We start from the raw sequence: 20753 nt of genomic DNA on the forward strand, positions 1-20753 counted from the left end.
GGCATTGCGCATGGTGATCTTAGGTTTGAGTGCGGCTGCTCGACCATGGAAACCCATTTTATAAAGCTCCCGACGAACAGTTCTTGTGCTGACGTTACTTCCAGAGGCAGTTTGGAACTCGGTAGTGAGTGTTGCAACCGATGATAGATTAATTTTTTTTTCGCTATGCGCTTCAGAAACCTGCTGTCCCGTTCTGTGAGCTTGTGTGGCCTACCACTATGCGGCTGAGCCGTTGTTGCTCCTGGACGTTTCCACTTCACAATAACAGCCCTTACAGTTGACTGGGGCAGCTCTAGCAGGACAGGAATTTAACCAACTGACTTTGTTGGAAAAGTGGCATCCTATATATAATGTCTATACTATGGAGATGTAGTAGATACCCAATGAGGCCTGGTGGTACAGAGGAACCAGTCGCTTGAAGGGATATTCAGGGAGCCTATGTGTTTTTGAGCAAAATCAATTGATCGTGATAAATCATACATCATTGGCAATATGATTGTAGCTATGTTATTGTGTCACTCCCAAATCACTGTAAAGAGTCAGTCAATGCTTGACATTCTCACAGCGGTTCCATTGAACTCCACTAAGTCTCCTGTGTTGTTGAACACCACTCTCACAGCAGAAACAGGTTCTCTGGGTGAGATAGAGAGAGAGAGAGGGAAACACTTAACAGAAACCAGAGGGAACACAATTCTGGAAAAGGACAAAGACAACCAGTTTTGATTACAAACGTGTCTATAACAATGGTGACTTGCAGAATTCTACCGATACAAGCCATGAGTATGGCTGACCTTCAAACAACCATACTCAATTCACACAGCTTGATGTAGATGATTAAGGCCAACAGCCAAGTTATCAGTCACCTGGCCCTGACAAAATGCCAACACAGACATTGTCATCAATTAAGTCAGCATTTCTATGCACACACACACAAAAGTACAAACAGAGACAAGGACACACACAGGTGCACACTCAAACAAAACCAGTATCTCTACACCATATCAGACAGGCAGAATTGTTGTATTACACTGCAAGTCATGGAACAATCAGGCTATCTTAACAGTAGTTACAGTGCCTTGCAAAAGTATACATCCCCCTTGGTGTTTTTCCTATTTTGCTGCATTACAACCTGTAATTTAAATTGATTTTTATTTGGATTTCATGTAATGGGCATACACAAAATAGTCCAAATTGGTGAAGTGAAATTAGAAAAATAACTTGTTTCAAAAAATTCAAAAGAATTCTACAAGGAAAAGTGGTGCGTGCATATGTAGTCACCCCATTTGCTATGAAGCCCCTAAATAAGATCTGGTGCAACCAATTACCTTCAGAAGTCACATAATTAGTTATTAAATAAAGTCCACTTGTGTGCAATCAAAGTGTCACATGATCTGTCACATGAGCTCAGTATATATATTCACCTGTTCTGAAAGGCCCCAGAGTCTGCAACACCACTAAACAAGGGCACCATGAAGACCAAATAGCTATCCAAACAGGTCAGGGACAAAGTTGTGGAGAAGTACAGATCAGGGTTGGGTTATAAAAAAATATCCCAAACTTTGAACATCCCACAGAGCTTATAAATTAGAAATTATATTCCATTACAAAAAATGGAAAGAATATGGCACCACAACAAACCTGCCAAGAGAAGGCCGCCCACCATAACTCACGGACCAGGCAAGGAGGGCATTAATCAGAGAGCAACAAAGAGACCAAAGATTACCCTGAATGAGCTGCAAAGCTCCACAGCGGAGATTGGAGTATCTGTCCATAGGACCACTTTAAGCCGTACACTCCACAGACCTGGCCTTTTATGGAAGAATGACCATAAAAAAGCCATTGCTTAAAGAAAAAAATAAGTAAACACGTTTGGTGTTTTTCTAAAAGCATGTGGGAGACTCCCCAAACATATGGAAGAAGGTATTCTGGTCAGATGAGACAAAAATGTAGCTTTTTGGCTTCAAGGAAAATGCTATGTCTGGCGCAACACCACCACCTCGCATGGTGGTGGCAGCACCATGCTGTGGGGATGTTTTTCATCGGCAGGTACTGGGAAACTGGTCAGAATTGAAGGAATGATGGATGGGCGCTAAATACAGGGAAATTCTTGAGGGAAACCTGTTTCAGTCTTCCAGAGATTTGAGAGTGGGATGGAGGTTCACCTTCCAGCAGGACAATGACCCTAAGCATACTGCTAAAGCAACACTCGAGTGGTATAAGGGGAAACATTTAAATGTCTTGGAATGGCCTAGTCAAAGCCCAGACCTCAATCCAATTGAGAATCTGTGGTATGACTTAAAGATTGCTGTACACGAACGGAACCCATCCAACTTGAAGGAACTGGAGCAGTTTTGCCTTGAAGAATGGGCAAAAATCCCAGTGGCTAGATGTGCCAAGCTTATAGAGACATACCCCAAGAGACTTGCAGCTGTAATTGCTGCACAAGGTGGCTCTACAAAGTATTGACTTTGGGGGGAGGGTGAATAGTTATCTGTTTTCTGTTTTTTTGTCTTATTTGTTATTTGTTTCACAATAAAAAATATTCTGCATCTTCAAAGTGATAGGCATGTTGTGTAAATCAAATGATACAAAACCCCCCAAAATCCATTTTAATTTCAGGTTGTAAGGCAACAAAATATGAAAAATGCCAAGGGGGTGAATACTTTCGCAACCCACTGTATATCTATGGTCAAGGATTTGAAGTGTGTGATGAGTGTAACTTATTTTAGCATCAACTCTGCCATCTCAAATGAATCATAATTTATGACATGTTTTCAGTCAGCACAAAATAAAAAGGAGCATTAGTGAATGTTGGTATTGTTCTGTTAAAACATGTAACATCGGGATTTAACAGTAACCTATTCCTGTAACCATACTACGCAGCTTTTATACGTGAGGTGAGATCCTCAGGACTAAGCTAAAGGTTCTTTGCATCAAGGAGTGGAGCAGGGGAATCAGACAACAATATTAGGATGCAACAATTTATTTTCATTTTCAGCGTCACAAGAAAGGTACAATCTCAATAGTACTTTATCATTTCAATACATCTTCAGCTCCAGGAGCTCCGTACAGCTGTCCTACAAGACAGACTTTAACACAGCAATGTCAGATTTCTCACTAACAAATATCACTAGGTTTATACATTTTATTTACAGACAATGTGTTGGGACACTCACGGAGGGAGTGATCAGGGAGAAGGAGAGCAGTTCTAGGTAGAATATGGGCACCATTGCCTAAAAGCACTACATTCACAATAATTCCTATTTCTGATATTAACTTTCAACCACCAAACCTCCCGTCCTCTCAGATCTCCTGATTGAAACAAACAGGAAGACTTCTATACAAAAGGCCACTCAAATACACCTGGCACAGGTAGACCAACAAGGGTGTGTTCAACATAGGTTGACGGTTCTACACCGTTAGAAACAACCTTTAATTTCTACACCGAACAAAAATATAAATGCAACATGTAAAGTGTTGGTCCCATGTTTCATGAGTTGAAATAAAAGATCCCAGATATGTTCCATGTACACAAAAATCTTATTTCTCTCAAAATTTGTGCACACATCTGTTACATCTCTGTTAGTGAGCATTTTAGCCTTTGTCAAGATAATCCATTCACCTGACAGGTGTGGCATGTCAACAAAATGATTAAACAGCATTATCATTGCAGAGGTGCACCTTGTGTTGGGGACAATTAAAGGCTACTCTAAAATGTACAGTTCTGTAACACAACCCAATGCCACAGATGTCTCAAGTTTTGAGGGAGCGTGCATTTTTTCTTTATTCAAGTCATTTTAGAGAATTTGGCAGTATGTCCGACCGGCCTCAACCACAGACCACGTGTAACCACACCTCCACATCTGGCTTCTTCACCTGCGGGATCGACTGAGGGGAGGAGGGGCGGGATGTTGAGGAGTATTTATTTCTGTTTAGAAGCCCTTTTGTGGGGAAAAACTCATTCTGATTGGCTGGGCCTGGCTCCCCATTGGGTGGGCCTCGCTCCCAAGTGTGTGGGCCTATGCCCTCCCAGGCCCACCCATGGCTGCGCCTCTGCCCAGTCATGTGAGATCCATAGATTAGGGCTGTTGGGATCAGCTAAACTTTGAACATTGAGATATTAAATGAATGATAGGAAATGAAAGAGACTGAGTTATGTTAGAAGTTAATGGTTCTCAGAAGAAAGACAGAAGGCTTTGGAATGTGTTTGTTGGAGGAGACGAGAGTGATGTGTTGATACAGGGTAGACAGATGGACATCTGTGTATTAGATGAAAGAGGGGTTGAGGTAAGGAGGTGAGGACAGATTCTCTTAAGAGAGTAATAAATGTTTGGAATCCTATTACCCTCTTTATTAGCTTCCTGTAGAGCCATAAAATTTAAGGATTGGAGAGAAAGGGGAGTGTTTTAAGTAGGATGCATATAAACTGTGAAGTCTGAAATCTTTAGCTGTCTGTTTTCAGCTGTAGAGAACCTTTGGGGAATGATTAAACTTAGTTAAAGATTCTCTAGTGTCCGTGAGTTATTTACTCTGAAAAATAAGAACCTAACAGGGCCTAATGAATTTATTTCCTTATATGAACTGTAATTCAGCAAAATCTGAGAAATTGTTGCATGTTGCATTTATATTTTTGCTTGTCAAAAGAATCATGAATGTGCTATGTACCCTTAAGGAACATTTTGATTTATTCAACAACAACAACAACAAAAAACAGCTTTTATATCGGCAATTAAGACCCACAGGGCCTTCAGGATATTATTTGTCTAATCTAACTAATCTAATAGTGAGTTGGGCTGATATCTCTGACTCACCCAGCACAGTGAGGGTGGAGGTGGCTGTGAGCTGAGGGCTGGTGCTCTGGACCACATAGACCCCTGAGTTGACCACCGTGATGGAGGTCAGAGTCAGAGTCCCCGTGCTGACGTCCACCGATGCACTGCCGTTGTGGCTCGGGAACACAGCCTGCTGGCCCCCCGACCAGGTCAGGATCTGAGCGTCCCCCACAGCCCAGCTGCTGCTCTGCAGCTGAGTGGCCGGAGACAGCGTCAAGATCACCGTGTTGCCCCCACAGCTCGGGTTCTCAGAGGAAAGCACCTCTACAGTGCTGGAGAAGAGTGGAAAGATGGAGAAGAGTGGAAAGATGGGTCTTTAGCATCCAGTGGTCAACAATCCTGGTCCTGGAACACAACAGGGTGTACCCACTTTTGTTCCTCTTCCAGCTAATCAGTTGCTGATTAAGACATACATTAGTTGAATTCACAGTTTTTAGTTATTTTGAAGTGATATTATCACAGTCAAATATGAACTTGAGGTCACTAGTCTTTAACATGCCATATTTTGGGGACATTTGGTAGAGTCTACCTGGTAAACACAACTTTGTAATTTCTTATGTAATGATATAATACAAATACAATAAACAGGTACTCAATCAAATAAAGTTTTCACAAACTATCTAGTCTTAAACTGTATCCACTTTAGTACAAGTTGTAATTACTAAATTCACTTTTTTTTCAATGTCTCTATCTTACACTTTCATTTCTCCATCTTCTGGACTTGTGAATTCACAGTAAATGAAACTGAAACTTAACTCTCTGAGTTACTTGTATTATTGAAGAATAAGACGTGTTACCTTGTATCAAAGCCAGTAGGAGAACATGTGGGAGAACCCTTCCTCTTGTCTCCCCCATTGTGTTTTGGTGGTCTATGAGTGCACCTACTCTTTTATATTGGTATTTTGGGGTCCAGCCCCCTACACAAAAATCCCAGGAAACAAGCTAATATCATATCTTTATATGCCAGTGTCCATCATATAGTACTCGTTCTTGTCAAACTACAAGAGGTCTCATATTTAGTATTTTTTTTCTACAAACATTTTCTTTGGTGGCATGGTGTGAATGACCAGTTAAGGTAATCTGGTTGACAAATGGTGACAGAGAATGTGTGTAATCTCTGAGTCACCTATCCCCATTCATCCCTCCTGTCTGCCTCCTTCACACTTTGATACAGTACGGAGCCTTATTGTGGCAATGGTATTGTAGTAAAGAATCATTGAAAATATTTTCACCAATCAATTATACATCAAAAATATATGTATAAATAGGATTCCTTCTATACTATTTAATTATGTGTAGTCGTAGACTTCTTTGTCTTTGTCTTGTCGTGTCCTGTTCATATATACTTTTTTCCCCTTTGTATATATTTCGTATATTTTTAAAATATTTTTAACTTCAGTTTCAACATACTCTCCTGCAACCCGCCTCACCCAATGTGGTATGGATCTGCTATTTTCTATACTTTAGAACCAGAACCCCCAACAGAAGCTAGCCAGCTAACTAGCTACTAGCTAATAGTCAGTTAGCCACTGCTAGCGGTCATTAGCTAACCTTAGCCTGGTCAACTCCTGCCAGTCTGCATAGCACGTTTTAACCCAGAGCATACCGGACTGCTCTTTCTCATCATCTCCGGTTTCCTACCACAAGCTCTGAACCTTTTCACCTGGATCATCGAAGCTAGCTAGCTGCTATCCGAGTGGCTACCCCCTGGTTAATGTCTCTGTCCTGAAGCAAGCACCAGTGAGCCTGGAATTAGCTTCGTGCTAGGCCCATCTCCCAGCTAGCTGAAGAGGTCCATCAGCCACTCCTTGGAACCAATATACACAAGCAGTTAGGAAAGCAAAGGCTAGCTTTAACAAACAGAAATTTGCATCCTGTAGCACAAACTCCAAAAGGTTCTGGGACACTGTAAAGTCCATGGAGAATAAGAGCACCTTCTCTCAGCTGCCCACTGCACTGAGGCTAGGAAACACTGTCAGCACCGATAAATCCACGATAATTGAGAATTTCAATTAGCATTTTTCTACGGCTGGCCATGCTTTCCACCTGGCTACCTCTACACCGGTCAACAGCCCTGCACCCAACACAGCAACTTGCCCAAACCTCCCCCATTTCTCCTTCACCCAAATCCAGATAGCGGATGTTCTAAAAGAGTTGCAAAATCTGGACCCCTACAAATCAGCTGGGCTAGACAATCTGGACCCTCTCTTTCTAAAATTATAAGCTGCAATTGTTGCAACCACTATTACTATTAGCCTGTTCAACCTCTCTATCGTATCGTCTGAGATCCCCAAAGATTGGAAAGCTACCGCGGTCATCCCCCTCTTCAAAGGGGGAGACACTCTAGACCCAAACTGTTACAGACCTATATCTATCCTACCCTGCCTTTCTAAGGTCTTTGAAAGCCAAGTTAACAAACAGATCACCGACCATTTCGAATCCCACCGTACCTATGCAATCTGGTTTCCGAGCTGGTCATGGGTGCACCTCAGCCACGCTCAAGGTCCTAAACGATATCATAACCGCCATTGATAAGAGACAATACTGTGCAGCCGTATTCATCGACCTGTCCAAGGCTTTCGACTCTGTCAATCACCACATTCTTATCGGCAGACTCAACAGCCTTGGTTTCTCAAATGACTGCCTCGCCTGGTTCATCAACTACTTCTCAGATAGAGTTCAGTGTGTCAAATCGGAGGGCCTGTTGTCCGGACCTCTGGCAGTCTCTATGGGGGTGCCACAGTGTTCAATTCTCGGGCCGACTCTTTTCTCTGTATACATCAATGATGACGCTCTTGCTGCTGGTGATTCTCTGATCCACCTCTACGCAGACGACACCATTCTGTGTTCTTCTGGCCCTTCTTTGGATACTGTGTTAACTAACCTCCAGACAAGCTTCAATGCCATACAACTCTCCTTCCATGGCCTCCAACTGCTCTTAAATGCAAGTAAAACTAAATATATGCTCTTCAACCGATCACTGCCCGCACCTGCCCGCCCGTCCAGCATCACTACTCTGGACGGTTCTGACTTAGAATATGTGGACAATTACAAATACCTAGGTGTCTGGTTAGACTGTAAACTCTCCTTCTAGACGCACATTAACCATCTCCAATCCAAAATTAAATCTAGAATCGGCTTCCTATTTGGCAACAAAGCGTCTTTCAATCATGCTTCCCAACATACCCTCGTAAAACTGACTATCCTACCAATCCTTGACTTCGGCGATGTCATTTATAAAATAGCCTCCAATACTCTACTCAGCAAATTGGATGCAGTCGATCACAGTGCCATCCGTTTTGTCACCAAAGCCCTATATACTACCCACCACTGCGACCTGTATGCTCTCGTTGGCTGGCCCTCGCTTCATATTCGTTCCCAGACCCACTGGCTCCAGGTCATCTACTATTCTTTGCTAGGTAAAACGCCGCCTTATCTCAGCTCACTGGTCACCATAGCGGCACCCACCCATCGCACGCGCTTCAGCAGGTATATTTCGCTGCTCATCCTGAAAGCCTATTCCTGCTTTGGCCGCCTTTCCTTCCAGTTCTCTGCTGCCAACGACTGAACAAATTGCCAAATTCGGTGAAGCTGGAGACTCAAATATCCCTCACTAACTTTAAACATCAGCTGGGAAAGCAGCTCACAGATCACTGCACCTGTACATAGCCCATCTGTAAATATCCCATCCAACTACCTCATCCCCATATTGTTATGTATTTTATTGTTTTACTCCTTTGCACCCCAGTATCTCTACTTGCACATTCATCTTCTGCACATCTATCACTCCAGTGTTTAATTGCTAAATTTTAATTACTTCGCCACTACGGCCTATTTATTGCCTTACCTCCCTAATCTTACCTCATTTGCACACACTGTATATAGATTTTTTTCTATTGTGTTATTGACTGTACATTTGTTTATTCCATGTGTAACTCTGTGTTGTTGTTTGTGTCACACTGCTTTGCTTTATCTTGACCAGGTCGCAGTTGTAAATGAGAACTTGTTCTCAACTGGCCTACCTGGTTAAATAAAGGTCAAATAAATAAAAAATATATGTTCTGATGACAGCTTTACTAGATTGGAAAAGGGTTAGTCTCTTACAAAAACACCATGACAAAAAATGTGTTAAATGTTTATAATGTAGTCAACAATTACAGAATAGAACGGTACATACTGTAAATCAAGTAACATATATTGTGCCTGTGATATTGTAACGTAAAACTTTAACATACAGTACCTATATCATTGACATTCCCATTTCACAATTTTCCCAAATATTGAGAAATCTCCCTCTGTTATTCCTGGCAGTGTTTGTGTAACAAGGCAAAAACACATTCCTTTCACATCTCCCAGGTCAACACCTGTAGAAGTGTCTAATCTGTGGGGACAGGTCCCTATCAGGGAACACCTGACTACACCTATTTGTGTCTAAGCCAGATCAGGTTTGATTATTGAACAGTGGAGGAAAAGGTATGCTGCCTGTCATTATCTCACTATCCAACCAAGGAGCATGAATAGAGGAGCAAACTGGTCATGCGAAAGACATTCAGCTATTCGATGAAACCAACATAAGTACCCACATGCTGTATTACAAAGCTCTTAGGTTGAGGGTAAGAGGTCATATTAACCAACATAAAGCCCTGAGAGAGAGAACAGGCACCCAATGATAACAACATCAAAACATGAGAGCTGAGTTGAACAGTGGGATGTTGTACTAATCTCTATTCAGAGCCTGAATGTGCTGCCTGCTCATGTAACAAGTGTTGTATTTCCTGTCATTTAATTACACAAAACCTGAACAGTTCCCATGCCCGATATTAGTGTACATTCCTTTTGGTGGTGTAAGTGCCCTTTTTAATGTCTCACACTTCGTTCTCCTTCTGTGTTCCCACTCATAAACATTCCCTGCCCCCTTACCTCTTCCCTGTCTACCCTGTCTACTGTACACTGTTGTGGAAGAGGTAGGTTACAGTGAAATTATCCCATGGAAATCATAATCAATCCTTCTTAATATTGAGTTAATCCCCCTCGACCTCTGAATGCTCAGCTATGAAGAGCCAACTGACATTTACTCCTGAGGTACTGACCTGTTGAACCCTCTACAAACTGTGATTATTATTTGAACTTGTTGGTCATTTATGAACGTTTGAACATCTTGAAGAACAATCTGGCCTTAATGGCAATGTACTCTTATAATAACCACCCGGCACAGCCAGAAGAGGACTGGCCGCCCTTCAGAGCCTGGTTCCTCTCTAGGTTTCTTCCTAGGTTCCTGCCTTTCTAGGGAGTTTTTCCTAGCCACTGTTCTTCTACATCTGCATTGCTTGCTGTTTTTGGTTTTAGGCTGGGATTCTGTATAAGCACTTTGTGACATCTGCTGATGTAAAAAGGGCTTCATAAATACATTTGATTTGATTCTGCTCTCAGAACTGCCTCAATTCGTCGGTGCATGGACTCTACATGTTGTTGAAAACGTTCCACAGAGATGCTGGCCCATGTTGACTCCAATGTTTCCCACAGTTGTGTCAAGTTGGTTGGATGTCCTTTGGGTGGTGGACCATTCTTGATGCACACGGGAAACTGTTGAGGGTGAAAAAGCAAACAGCATTTCAGTTCATGACACACTCCTGGCACCGACAACCATATCCCGTTCAAAGGCACTTAAATCTTTTGTCTTACCATTTCACCCTCTGAATGACACACATACACAATCCATGTCTTAATTGTCTCAAGGCTTAGAAATCCTTCTTTAGCCTTTCTCCTCTCCTTCATCTAGACTGATTGAAGTGGATTTAACAAGTGACATCAATAAGGGTTCATAGCTTTCAACTGGATTCACCTAGTCAGTCTATGTCATGGAAGGAGCAGGTGTTGCTAATTTTTTGTACACTCAGTATATATGTAAAAGCACCGATAATGAATTTATATGGTCCTTGACGTATTATTATTATGGCATCCTACATTCATATTGGGATATGCATGCATTTTATGTATTTATATCATTTTTTAAATCTTGTAATCTATGAATACTGTACATATTACCTAGCTACTGTACTTTTTGCTGTTCATGGCTGTTCATGGCTAGCATGGGTATTCATGTCCCCTTTCCTTGTTAATTTATACTTTCCAGAGGAATTAGTGTACTGTATATGGGCAGCACAGCATTTGTTTATGGATGTTTTTCCTTTCCTTATCAGGTATGTCATGTGCTATGCTTGTTAAATGTCCGAAGCAGACGTTTTTATCATAATATCAAAACAATTCTGAGTAACAATGAATTACTTTATTGTGATTGTTTTCAACTAAAATGGTCAAAAAGAAACAGTGATAGCTTCTTAGCAATAGGAAATGTCTCAAGCAAGAACTGTTCCAGTACTGTCTGAGTGTGGTCTGAGTGGGAAGGTTAGCTGTTATTGGCAGAGAGGTTTGGCAGAGAGAAAATTTGCTGTTATTGGCAGATAGGTTTGGAACTCTTTCTTATTGGTCTATTAAGTAAGACAGCATGTTGATGTTACCATTGAAGGCAAAAAACTCCATCCCACCAAAACAGGCTGACATTTCAGAAAGTATTTTCAAACAGCTCTTACACTAAACAGACATTATCATCATTTTCACAATTTCATAGTATTATTCCAACCTCATAGTGTCAACATATATATAAAACAGGAAAAATATGTTTTTGACTGCACTGGGCCTTTAGGATATGTGGAACATATATTTACTGTCCAAGGCTAGCTATATTCACAAGTTCACGTCACTACTGTACTGTACGTAACGCCTGGCTGTCATTGGGAAAGTTGGCTAGCCTAGGTCTATATGCTACTGTACATTTACATTTCATACTGTACATTGTGTTTCATTATATTGTTCTGTTATGTGAAAGGAGATTATTGTTATATTGCCCTGCCCTGTCTACCGTTGTCACGTTCACTGTCCTCAAACTCTCTGTTGTAAATCAACCAAGGCGCAGCGTGCCGGTAATTCCACATCCTTTATTTGAAGTGAAACCGAACAAAACAATAAACAGGTAAACAGAAATAAACGTGACGCAACTGTGGCGCACACAAAACACTCACAGAAATAATAATTACCCATCAACACAGGTGGGGAAAAGGCTGCCTAAATATGATTCCCAATCAGAGACAATGATAGACAGCTGCCTCTGATTGGAAACCATACTCGGCCAAAACAAAGAAATAGGTAACATAGAATGCCCACCCCACATCACACCCTGACCTAACCAAATAGAGAAATAAAACGGCTCTCTTAGGTCAGGGCGTGACAGTACCCCCCCCCCCCCCCCCAAAGGTGCGGACTCCCGGCCGCAAACCTGAACCTATAGGGGAGGGTCCGGGTGGGCATCTACCCATGGTGGCGGCTCCGGTTCGGGGCATAGCCCACGCTCCGCCCGCTGATCCCTCCGCTTTTGTGTCACCGGACCGTGGATCATCTGGACTGCGGACCACCGCTGGAGGTTCTGGACTGCGGACCGCCGCTGGAGACTCCGGACTGCGGACCGTCGCTGGAGGCTCCGGACTGGGAAACGTCGCTGGAGGCTCCGGACTGGGGACCGTCGCTGGAGGCTCCGGACTGGGGACCGTCGCTAGAGGCTCCGGACTGGGAAACGTCGCTGGAGGCTCCGGACTGGGAAATGTCGCTGGAGGCTCCGGAATGGGGACCGTCGCTGGGGGCTCCGGTCTGGGGACCATTGCTGGGGGCTCCGGACTGAAAACCGTTGCTGCAGGCTCCGTGCCATGGATCATCGCTACAGGCTTCGGGCCATGGATCATCACTGGAGGCTTCGTGCCATGGATTATCACTGGAGGCTCCTGGCCATGAATTATCACTGGAGGCTTCGGGACATGGATAATCACTGGAGGCTTTGTGCCATGGATCATCACTGGAGGCTTCGGACCATGGATCATCACTGGAGGCTTTGGACCATGGATCATCACTGGAGGCTTTGTATGTGGAGCCGGAACAGGTCTCACCGGACTGAGGAGACGTACTGGAAACCTGGTGCGGGGAGCTGCCACAACGCATGCTGGCTGGATACCCACTTCAGCTCGGTGAGTGTGGAGAGCTGGCACGGGACGCACTGGGCTATGAAGGGGCACTGGAGGCATAGTGCGTAGAGCCAGTGCAGAACACACTGGACCGTGGAGGCGCACCTGAGGTCTAGAGCGCAGCGCTGGCACAACTCGTCTTGGCTGGATACCCCCCGGAGCCCGGCAAGTGCGGGGAGCTGGACAAGGCCTCACTGGGTTGTGCTGGCGAACTGGGGGTACCGTGCGTAGAGCTGGCACAGGATAACCTGGGCCGAAAAGACGCACCGGAGACCAGGAACGCTGAGCCGGCACAATCCCTCCTGGCTGAATGCCAACTCTAGCACGGCAACTGTGGGGAGCTTGCACTGAGCGCACCGGGCTGTGGCTGCGCACTGGAGACACCGTGCGCATCAACGCATAACACGGTGCCTGACCAGTCATCCTCTCCCCACGGTAAGCATGGGGAGTTGGCTCAGATGAACCCTGACTTTGCCAATCTCCCCATGTGCCCCCCCAAAAAGTTTTTTTTGGGGCTGCCTCTCGGGCTTCCGTTGTTGCCGTGACTCCCAATCTCGTCGCCGTTCCTCCCTCGCTGCTTCCACCTGTTCCCATGGGAGGCGATCCCTTCCGGCCTGGATCTCCTCCCACGTCCAGGATCCTTTGCCGTCCAGGATGTCCTCCCATGTCCAACTCGTCTTCCCAGTAGGCGCATGCTGCTTGGTCTTTTTGTGGTGGGTAATTCTGTCATGTTCACTGTCCTCAAACTCCCTGTCGTAAATCAACCAAGGCGCAGCGTGCCGGTAATTCCACATCCTTTATTTGAAGTGAAACCGAACAAAACAATAGACAGGTAAACAGAAATAAACGTGACGCAACTGTAGCGCACACAAAACACTCACATAATTAATAATTACCCACAAACACAGGTGGGGAAAAGGCTGCCTAAGTATGATTCCCAATCAGAGACAACGATAGACAGCTGCCTCTGATTGGAAACCATACTCGGCCAAAACAAAGAAATAGGTAACATAGAATGCCCACCCCACATCACACCCTGACCTAACCAAATAGAGAAATAAAACTGCTCTCTTAGGTCAGGGCGTGACAACTGTACTCATGTGGAAGAGAGGAGTTGGTGTAGAAGGGAAGCACAGCATTTGTTTATGGAAGTTTTTCCTTTCCTTTTCAGAGAATTAAAGATCAACACCAACCCTGATCCTTCGGTAAAACGTAAGCCAATCAAACACAATGCAGAGGCAATCTGCACTGGTTACACCCACAATATTTTAAATGGCCTGATTTACATATCAGCAGTCTTATTATCTAATACTCAAGGAAATCTAGGGGGTGAATCCTAACATCTCTTAAATTCATTTTCACTTCCCTTAAATTAATGTCCACAGCCCTGCTCAGCGCCATTCCCTGATAGAATCCCTAATGGGTGAATATGGTGGCAGACAGGTGCTTAGGGTTAGGGTTGAGCTGGGGTGTGAACATGAAGCTAGGGTTAGGGTTAGGGTCATGGTTAGGGATAGGCACACTAACTACCAGATACTGTTTGAATAATGCTTTCACTTCCAATAGAAGGCAAATTATGTGGTCATAGATAAAGGAGTATATCAAAACAGATGCTGGAGTATGATGCATCCAGTATAGGTTACCCTGTAAATTATAAATAACCAATGGTATTTTGCCAGTTGGTTTGATAAATGAATGCCTCCTCTCTCCATGTGCCATTTCCAGGTTTGATGTTAGCTCCAATATCTAGTTTGTGGTATTCTGGCATATCGTCTCCATTGTTCAATTTCAGCGTGTAATGCCCTGACCAAACAGGGTAGGCAAACATGGGTCTGAGGTAGACAAAGTGATTTGCCAACAGACATTTGAATGTGTGTGATTGTGTTGGACATGGGGCTAGGAATGGGGTAAAGACTTGTACATCAGGTTAGCCTTTGCAATAAGTAGGCTACTGTAGCTATGTGAGCCTACACACTGACAACCTACAGTAGTATACTATCATGTTATGAAACGACTTCTGTGTATGTAGGACAAGCTAGTCTCATAATACCACTCTATAAGAATATTTCGAAGATAAATACACAACGCAGAGACAGAGGATGAGAGGTCAATACAGTACTAAAGGTTAAGAAGATGAAAAGTCAATAGAGTACCAACGATCAATGGAAATAGTGTTTTTTCTGTAATAGGGAATTAATGAGCAATGGGTCAGAGAAATGGGAAGAATTTGTCTATACAGTGAGCCTGTCACGCTCTGACCATAGAGAGCCCTTGGTTCTCTATGGTATTTAGGTCAGAGCGTGACTAGGGTGTTCTAGTCATTGTATTTCTATGTTGGTGAGTTGTATGGTTCCCAATTAGAGGCAGCTGGTAATCGTTGCCTCTAATTGGGGATCATATTTAGGTAGCCTGTTTCCCACCTGTGTTTTGTGGGACACTTTTTTGAGTGAGTGCATGTAGCACTACGGTACTTCACGGTCGTTGTTTGTTTCTTGGTTTGTTTAAGTTTCACTAAAATAAAGATGTGGAACTCCAATCACGCTGCGCCTTGGTCCGTCTCTCCTCACGATCGTGACAGAGCCTGAAATACGATACTTGTTATTTGGCCATTGGCCCAGTTATATGGCAAGGATTTCTAATTGGTCAACCACAGGCTAGGGCTGGGTTATAAACTACATCCTGTCCCTTTGTTCACAGGAGAGAATCACAGGAGAGAATCACTGAGGGAGAATCACTGAGAACAGGGGAGCATGAACATCTACCATCTACCTCCCTGCATGATTCATCCTCTTTCAATAAGAATAACACTATTTTCCTCCACCTTATTTGCTTTGGGGTCTGTGTTATTGAAGAGTAACATCAACTGCTAACAACTGTCACACAATCAAGTGATGTTATGGTGTGAAGATGTTGTGATTATAACAGCAGATTTTTATAGGACTTTTCCTTGAAGACAGCAGGGTTGTCTCTGCTCCCTAGTGAGAGTAGGGACATTACAGTGTACTCTGCTGGTACGTCTGGGAGTGGATCTGGAGGTATGGTGGGTCCTTATTTTAATATAATGTGCCACTGTACAGTAGTTGGCTACTTAACTCTGCCACAATAAGGAAGGCCAAAAAGATCATCAAGGACAACAACCACCCGAGCCACTGCCTGTTCACCCCGCTATCATCCAGAAGGCGAGGTCAGTACAGGTGCATCAAAGCAGGGACCGAGAGACTGAAAAACAGCTTCTATCTCAAGGCCATCAGACTGTTAAACAGCCATCACTAACATTGAGTGGCTGCTGCCAACATACTGACTCAACTCCAGCCACTTTAATGATGGAAAAATTGATGTAATAAATGAATTACTAGCCACTTTAAACAATGCCACTTTATATAATGTTTACATACCCTACATTACTCATCTCATATGTATATACTGTACTCTGTACCATCTACTACATCTTGCCTATGCCGTTCGGCCATCGCTCATTCATATATTTTTTTGTACATATTCATATTCATTCCTTTACACTTGTGTGTATAAGGTAGTTGTTGTGAAATTGTTAGGTTAGATTACTTGTTAAATATTACTGCAAATATTACTGTTGGAACTAGAAGCACAAGCATTTCACTACACTTGCATTAACATCTGCTTGCCATGTGTATGTGACAAATCACATTTGATTTGATTCACCTATTCTGAAAGGCCTGAGAGTCTGCAACATCACTAAAGAAGGTGCACCACAAATCAAGCTGCACCATGAAGACCAAGGAGCTCTCCAAACAGGTCAGGGACAAAGTTGTGGAGAAGTACAGATCAGGGTTGGGTTATAAAAAAATATCCCAAACTTTGAACATCCCACAGAGCACCATTAAATCAATTATTTAAAAATGGAAAGAATATGGCACCACAACAAACCTGCCAAGACAGGGCCGCCCACCAAAACTCACTTACCAGGCAAGGATGGCATTAATCAGAGAGGCAACAAAGAGACCAAAGATAACCCTGAAGGAGCTGCAAAGCTCCACAGCGGAGATTGGAGTATCTATCCATAGGACCACTTTAAGCCGTACACTCCACAGAGCTGGGCTTTACAGAAGAGTGGCCAGAAAAAAAGCTATGAAGATTAAATATTTTTACTAATTAATTTGAAGTTGGCGCTCTGCAATTCAGCGGATGTAGACGTAAAATGATCCCGATACCGGGATTGGTGCAGTAAGAAGTTAAAGAAAAGGCATGTGGAAGAAGGTACTCTGGTCAGATGAGACTAAAATGTATCTTTTTGGCCATCAAGGAAAATGCTATGTCTGGCGCAAACCCAACACCTCTCATCACCCCGAAAACACTATCCCTGTATCCCCACTATCCCTGGGAAACCGTTTTTCACCGGCAGGGACTGGGAAACTGGTCAGAATTGAAGGAATGATGGATGGGCGCTAAATACCTGTTTCAGTCTTCCAGAGATTTGAGACTGGGACAGAGGTTCACCTTCCAGCAGGACAATGACCCTAAGCATACTGCTAAAGCAACACTCGAGTGGTTTAAGAGGAAACATTTAAATGTCTTGGAATGGCCTAGTCAAAGCCCAGACCTCAATCCAATTGAACATCTGTGGTATGACTTAAAGATTGCTGTACACGAATGGAACCCATCCAACTTGAAGGAGCTGGAGCAGTTTTGACTTGAAGAATGGGCAAAAATCCCAGTGGCTAGATGTGACAAGCTATTAGAGACATACCCCAAGAGACTTGCAGCTGTAATTGCTGCAAAAGGAGGTTCTACAAAGTATTGACTTTGGTGAGGTGAATAGTTATGCACGCTCAAGTTTTATGTTTTTTTGTCTTATTTTTTGTTTGTTTCACAATAAAACAATTCTTAATCTTCAAAATGGTAGGCATGTTGTGTAACTCAAATGATACAAACCCCCCAAAAATCGATTTTAATTCCAGGTTGTAAGTCAACAAATAGGAAAAATGCCAAGGGGGTGAATACTTTCGCAAGCCACTTTATTGAAAACCAGAAAATATTATATAGAAAATATATATATGTTGGTTTATTATTTTCCAATCATTATCCACTGCATGTGAATGATAAACATAATTCACTGGATAACTTCCAATTACTGAACTATCATTATGCCATAACAGAGGAAACATTATTATGGAAATGAGTAATGAGCATTCTTTTCGGACAGGACTAAATTTCAAAATGTTAGTTCCTGTTTTATTGTTCGTTCTGAATGGGAACCTGGCCTCATTCAACATTCTCCTAAGTCGTGCCAATCTGCTGTTGTCCTATAGCATCCCCTCTATGGATCCAGGAGGAACAGCAGTCCCATACAGATGACCATCAATAGAAACAACAGGTCAACTCACTCTCATATAAAGTGCGCCCCTTCAACAACCAGGTGTAGTGCATCCTGGGATGCGGTTGAGGTACAGGTGAAGGTTGTCTTGAATTCAGCTCTCACCCGACCCACATAGGACAGGCCTGTTAATTCAGGTCAACTTTCCAGGGAGATTGATTTACTATACACTTCATTGTTACAGCATAGTAACCACTGTCGCACAGTGCCAAACATATAGTAAAATGCGGCTTTATATAATTGGGAGTTAACATAATTGTTTTGGTAGTAATGGTAAGAGATTAGAGGTAGTGTTTAATGGTTTTAGGTAGTTGGATACTCACTTGGATAAGGAGATGCTGTTGAGACACTGGTAGGATCAAGATCTCCCAGAGAGAGAGAGAGCGAGAGAGATCAAGCAAGAGCGAGAGAGAGAGAGAGAGAGAGAGAGAGAAAAAAAGCATATATATATATATATACATTCAAGTCTTTTCATCAACAAAAAAATGTTTCCCCTCCTCCACAATGCTCCTTCATAAGCCCACTTCTCCTCAAACACTGGGAGATCTTTTACAGGCGAGAAGAACTCAAAATCCACTTTTATTCTCGCTTTGACTAATCCTTTAAAAACAGATCTTACATCCTGCCCATATCCCGTGCCTATTTTATGTTTCCTACTCAGATAAATTGACATCTTAGTCCCAAAATAAAATGTAAAAGTTGACATTTTCTTTTCTGTTTATTACTATATTGAAACCCCCAATGAAAAACAATGTTATTTAAAATCTCCCCTACTGTCACGCCCTGATCTGCTTCACCTGTCTTTGTGATTGTCTCTACCCACCTCCAGCTGTAACCTGTTTTCCCCATTAGTCCCTGGGTATTGATTCCGGTGTTCCCTGTTTGTCTGTTGCCAGTTCGTCTTGTCTTGTCAACCAGCGTGTTTTTCCGTGCGCCTGCTTTTTCTTATCTCTCTTTTTTTGCTAGTCCTCCCGATTTTGACCCTTGCCTACCTTGACTCTGAACCCGCCTGCCTGACCATACTGCTTGCCCTGACCTCGAGACTGCCTGCCACTCTGTACCTCCTGGACTCTGACCTTGTTTATGATCTCTTGCCTGCCCCTTGGATTATAATAAATATCAGAGACTCGAACCATCTGCATCCCGTGTCTGCATCTGGGTCTCTCCCTGTGCCCTTATACCTACAGCTGTAAACAAAGAGAGGCTTTATCCTCTCACACTCCGTAAAACAGTGAACAATTGTTTCTCTTTTGTTACAAAAAGGACATCCATCTCCAACATCTGAGTTAATAACAGATAAAAAAGCATTAACTGCAATGATGCCATGTAAAACCATCCATTACATGTCACCAGTGCCCTTTTGTAACGGTGGCTTGTACAGTGCTCTCCATGCTGACTTTACCTTGTCACCAATACCCAGTTTTAGCCTCCAATGAGTGTCTTTTCTATTCTTCAATTTATCTTTATTCAAAACATTGACACACCCCCTATATAAGTCTTTCCTATTCACCTCATCCAAACCTACCTCTTCCAACCCTCTCAAATTCAGTAATGATGCCTTTCTTTCTGACTCTGGGATATTGGGTGAAATCCCTAGTCTTGGAAATTGTACTTTTCATCTTGTACATTCTTCTTGTGATTATTAAGCATAAACCACTCTTCTACTGACAGAGCCTTCCTGCAGCTTCCCGACAATTCTTTCCGACCTGACCCCCAAATGTTTAGCCACCCATCCTCCATCCATTAAGCTGGGCCTAGCCACGACCATTAACTGTTTTAGGGTGATGATTTTCCCCTTCACCAGAATCTTGGAGAAATGTGGAACAGCTGCAGTTGTACAAACCAGTCTTGCCCCATACACCAGAGGTTCCTCCAGCAGCCAATGCACTGACTCCGCTGGAGTGCTTCTGGACACCATCATTATGCTCCAAATCCTAAGAAGGCCTCTGTAAAACGGAGGTATTCCCTCCCTAGAAATCTGGCTACTATAAACCTAATCCTGACCTTCTGTAATACAAGACCTGTCACCCCTCTCCAAACCACATTTTCCAGTCCATAAAGCAACCTTTGAATAAACTGAAACCGGAAAGCAGCAGCCCTACTAGCAAGATGTACAAGACCTTGTCCCCTCTCCTCTATTGACAAATACAAAACACTTTGTGGAACCCAATGATATTTAGTCCAAAAGAAATCTATAACAATCGTCGGTATCTTAGCCAGAAGTCCAGATGGTGGCTCTAAACATGACAACCGATGCCACAGTGCAGAGGCAACCACATTATTAACAATAATAGTACACCCCCTGTATGACATACGAGATAACAACCAACGCCATCTCCTCATCCTCCTTTCCACCATTTCAATGTTTTCCCATTGTCCCCTCATCCCCTAGGTACACTCCAAGATACGGAAACCCTCCCTTATACCATTCCAGCCCCCCTGGCAAAGCAATGATCCCTCCAGACCATTTTCCAATCTGTCAAGCACAACTTTTTTCCC

The 20753-nt window shown here is 43.2% G+C and overlaps 1 pseudogene; it reads right to left on the minus strand.

The window, feature by feature from the left end:
- Positions 1-613: 613 nt before the first annotated feature.
- The window catches only part of LOC115165792 (uncharacterized), a 32614-nt pseudogene continuing 12474 nt past the window's right edge, over positions 614-20753 (minus strand).

This window comes from Salmo trutta, chromosome 3 (genome assembly GCF_901001165.1).
Source record: "Salmo trutta chromosome 3, fSalTru1.1, whole genome shotgun sequence".
Taxonomy (NCBI): domain Eukaryota; kingdom Metazoa; phylum Chordata; class Actinopteri; order Salmoniformes; family Salmonidae; genus Salmo; species Salmo trutta.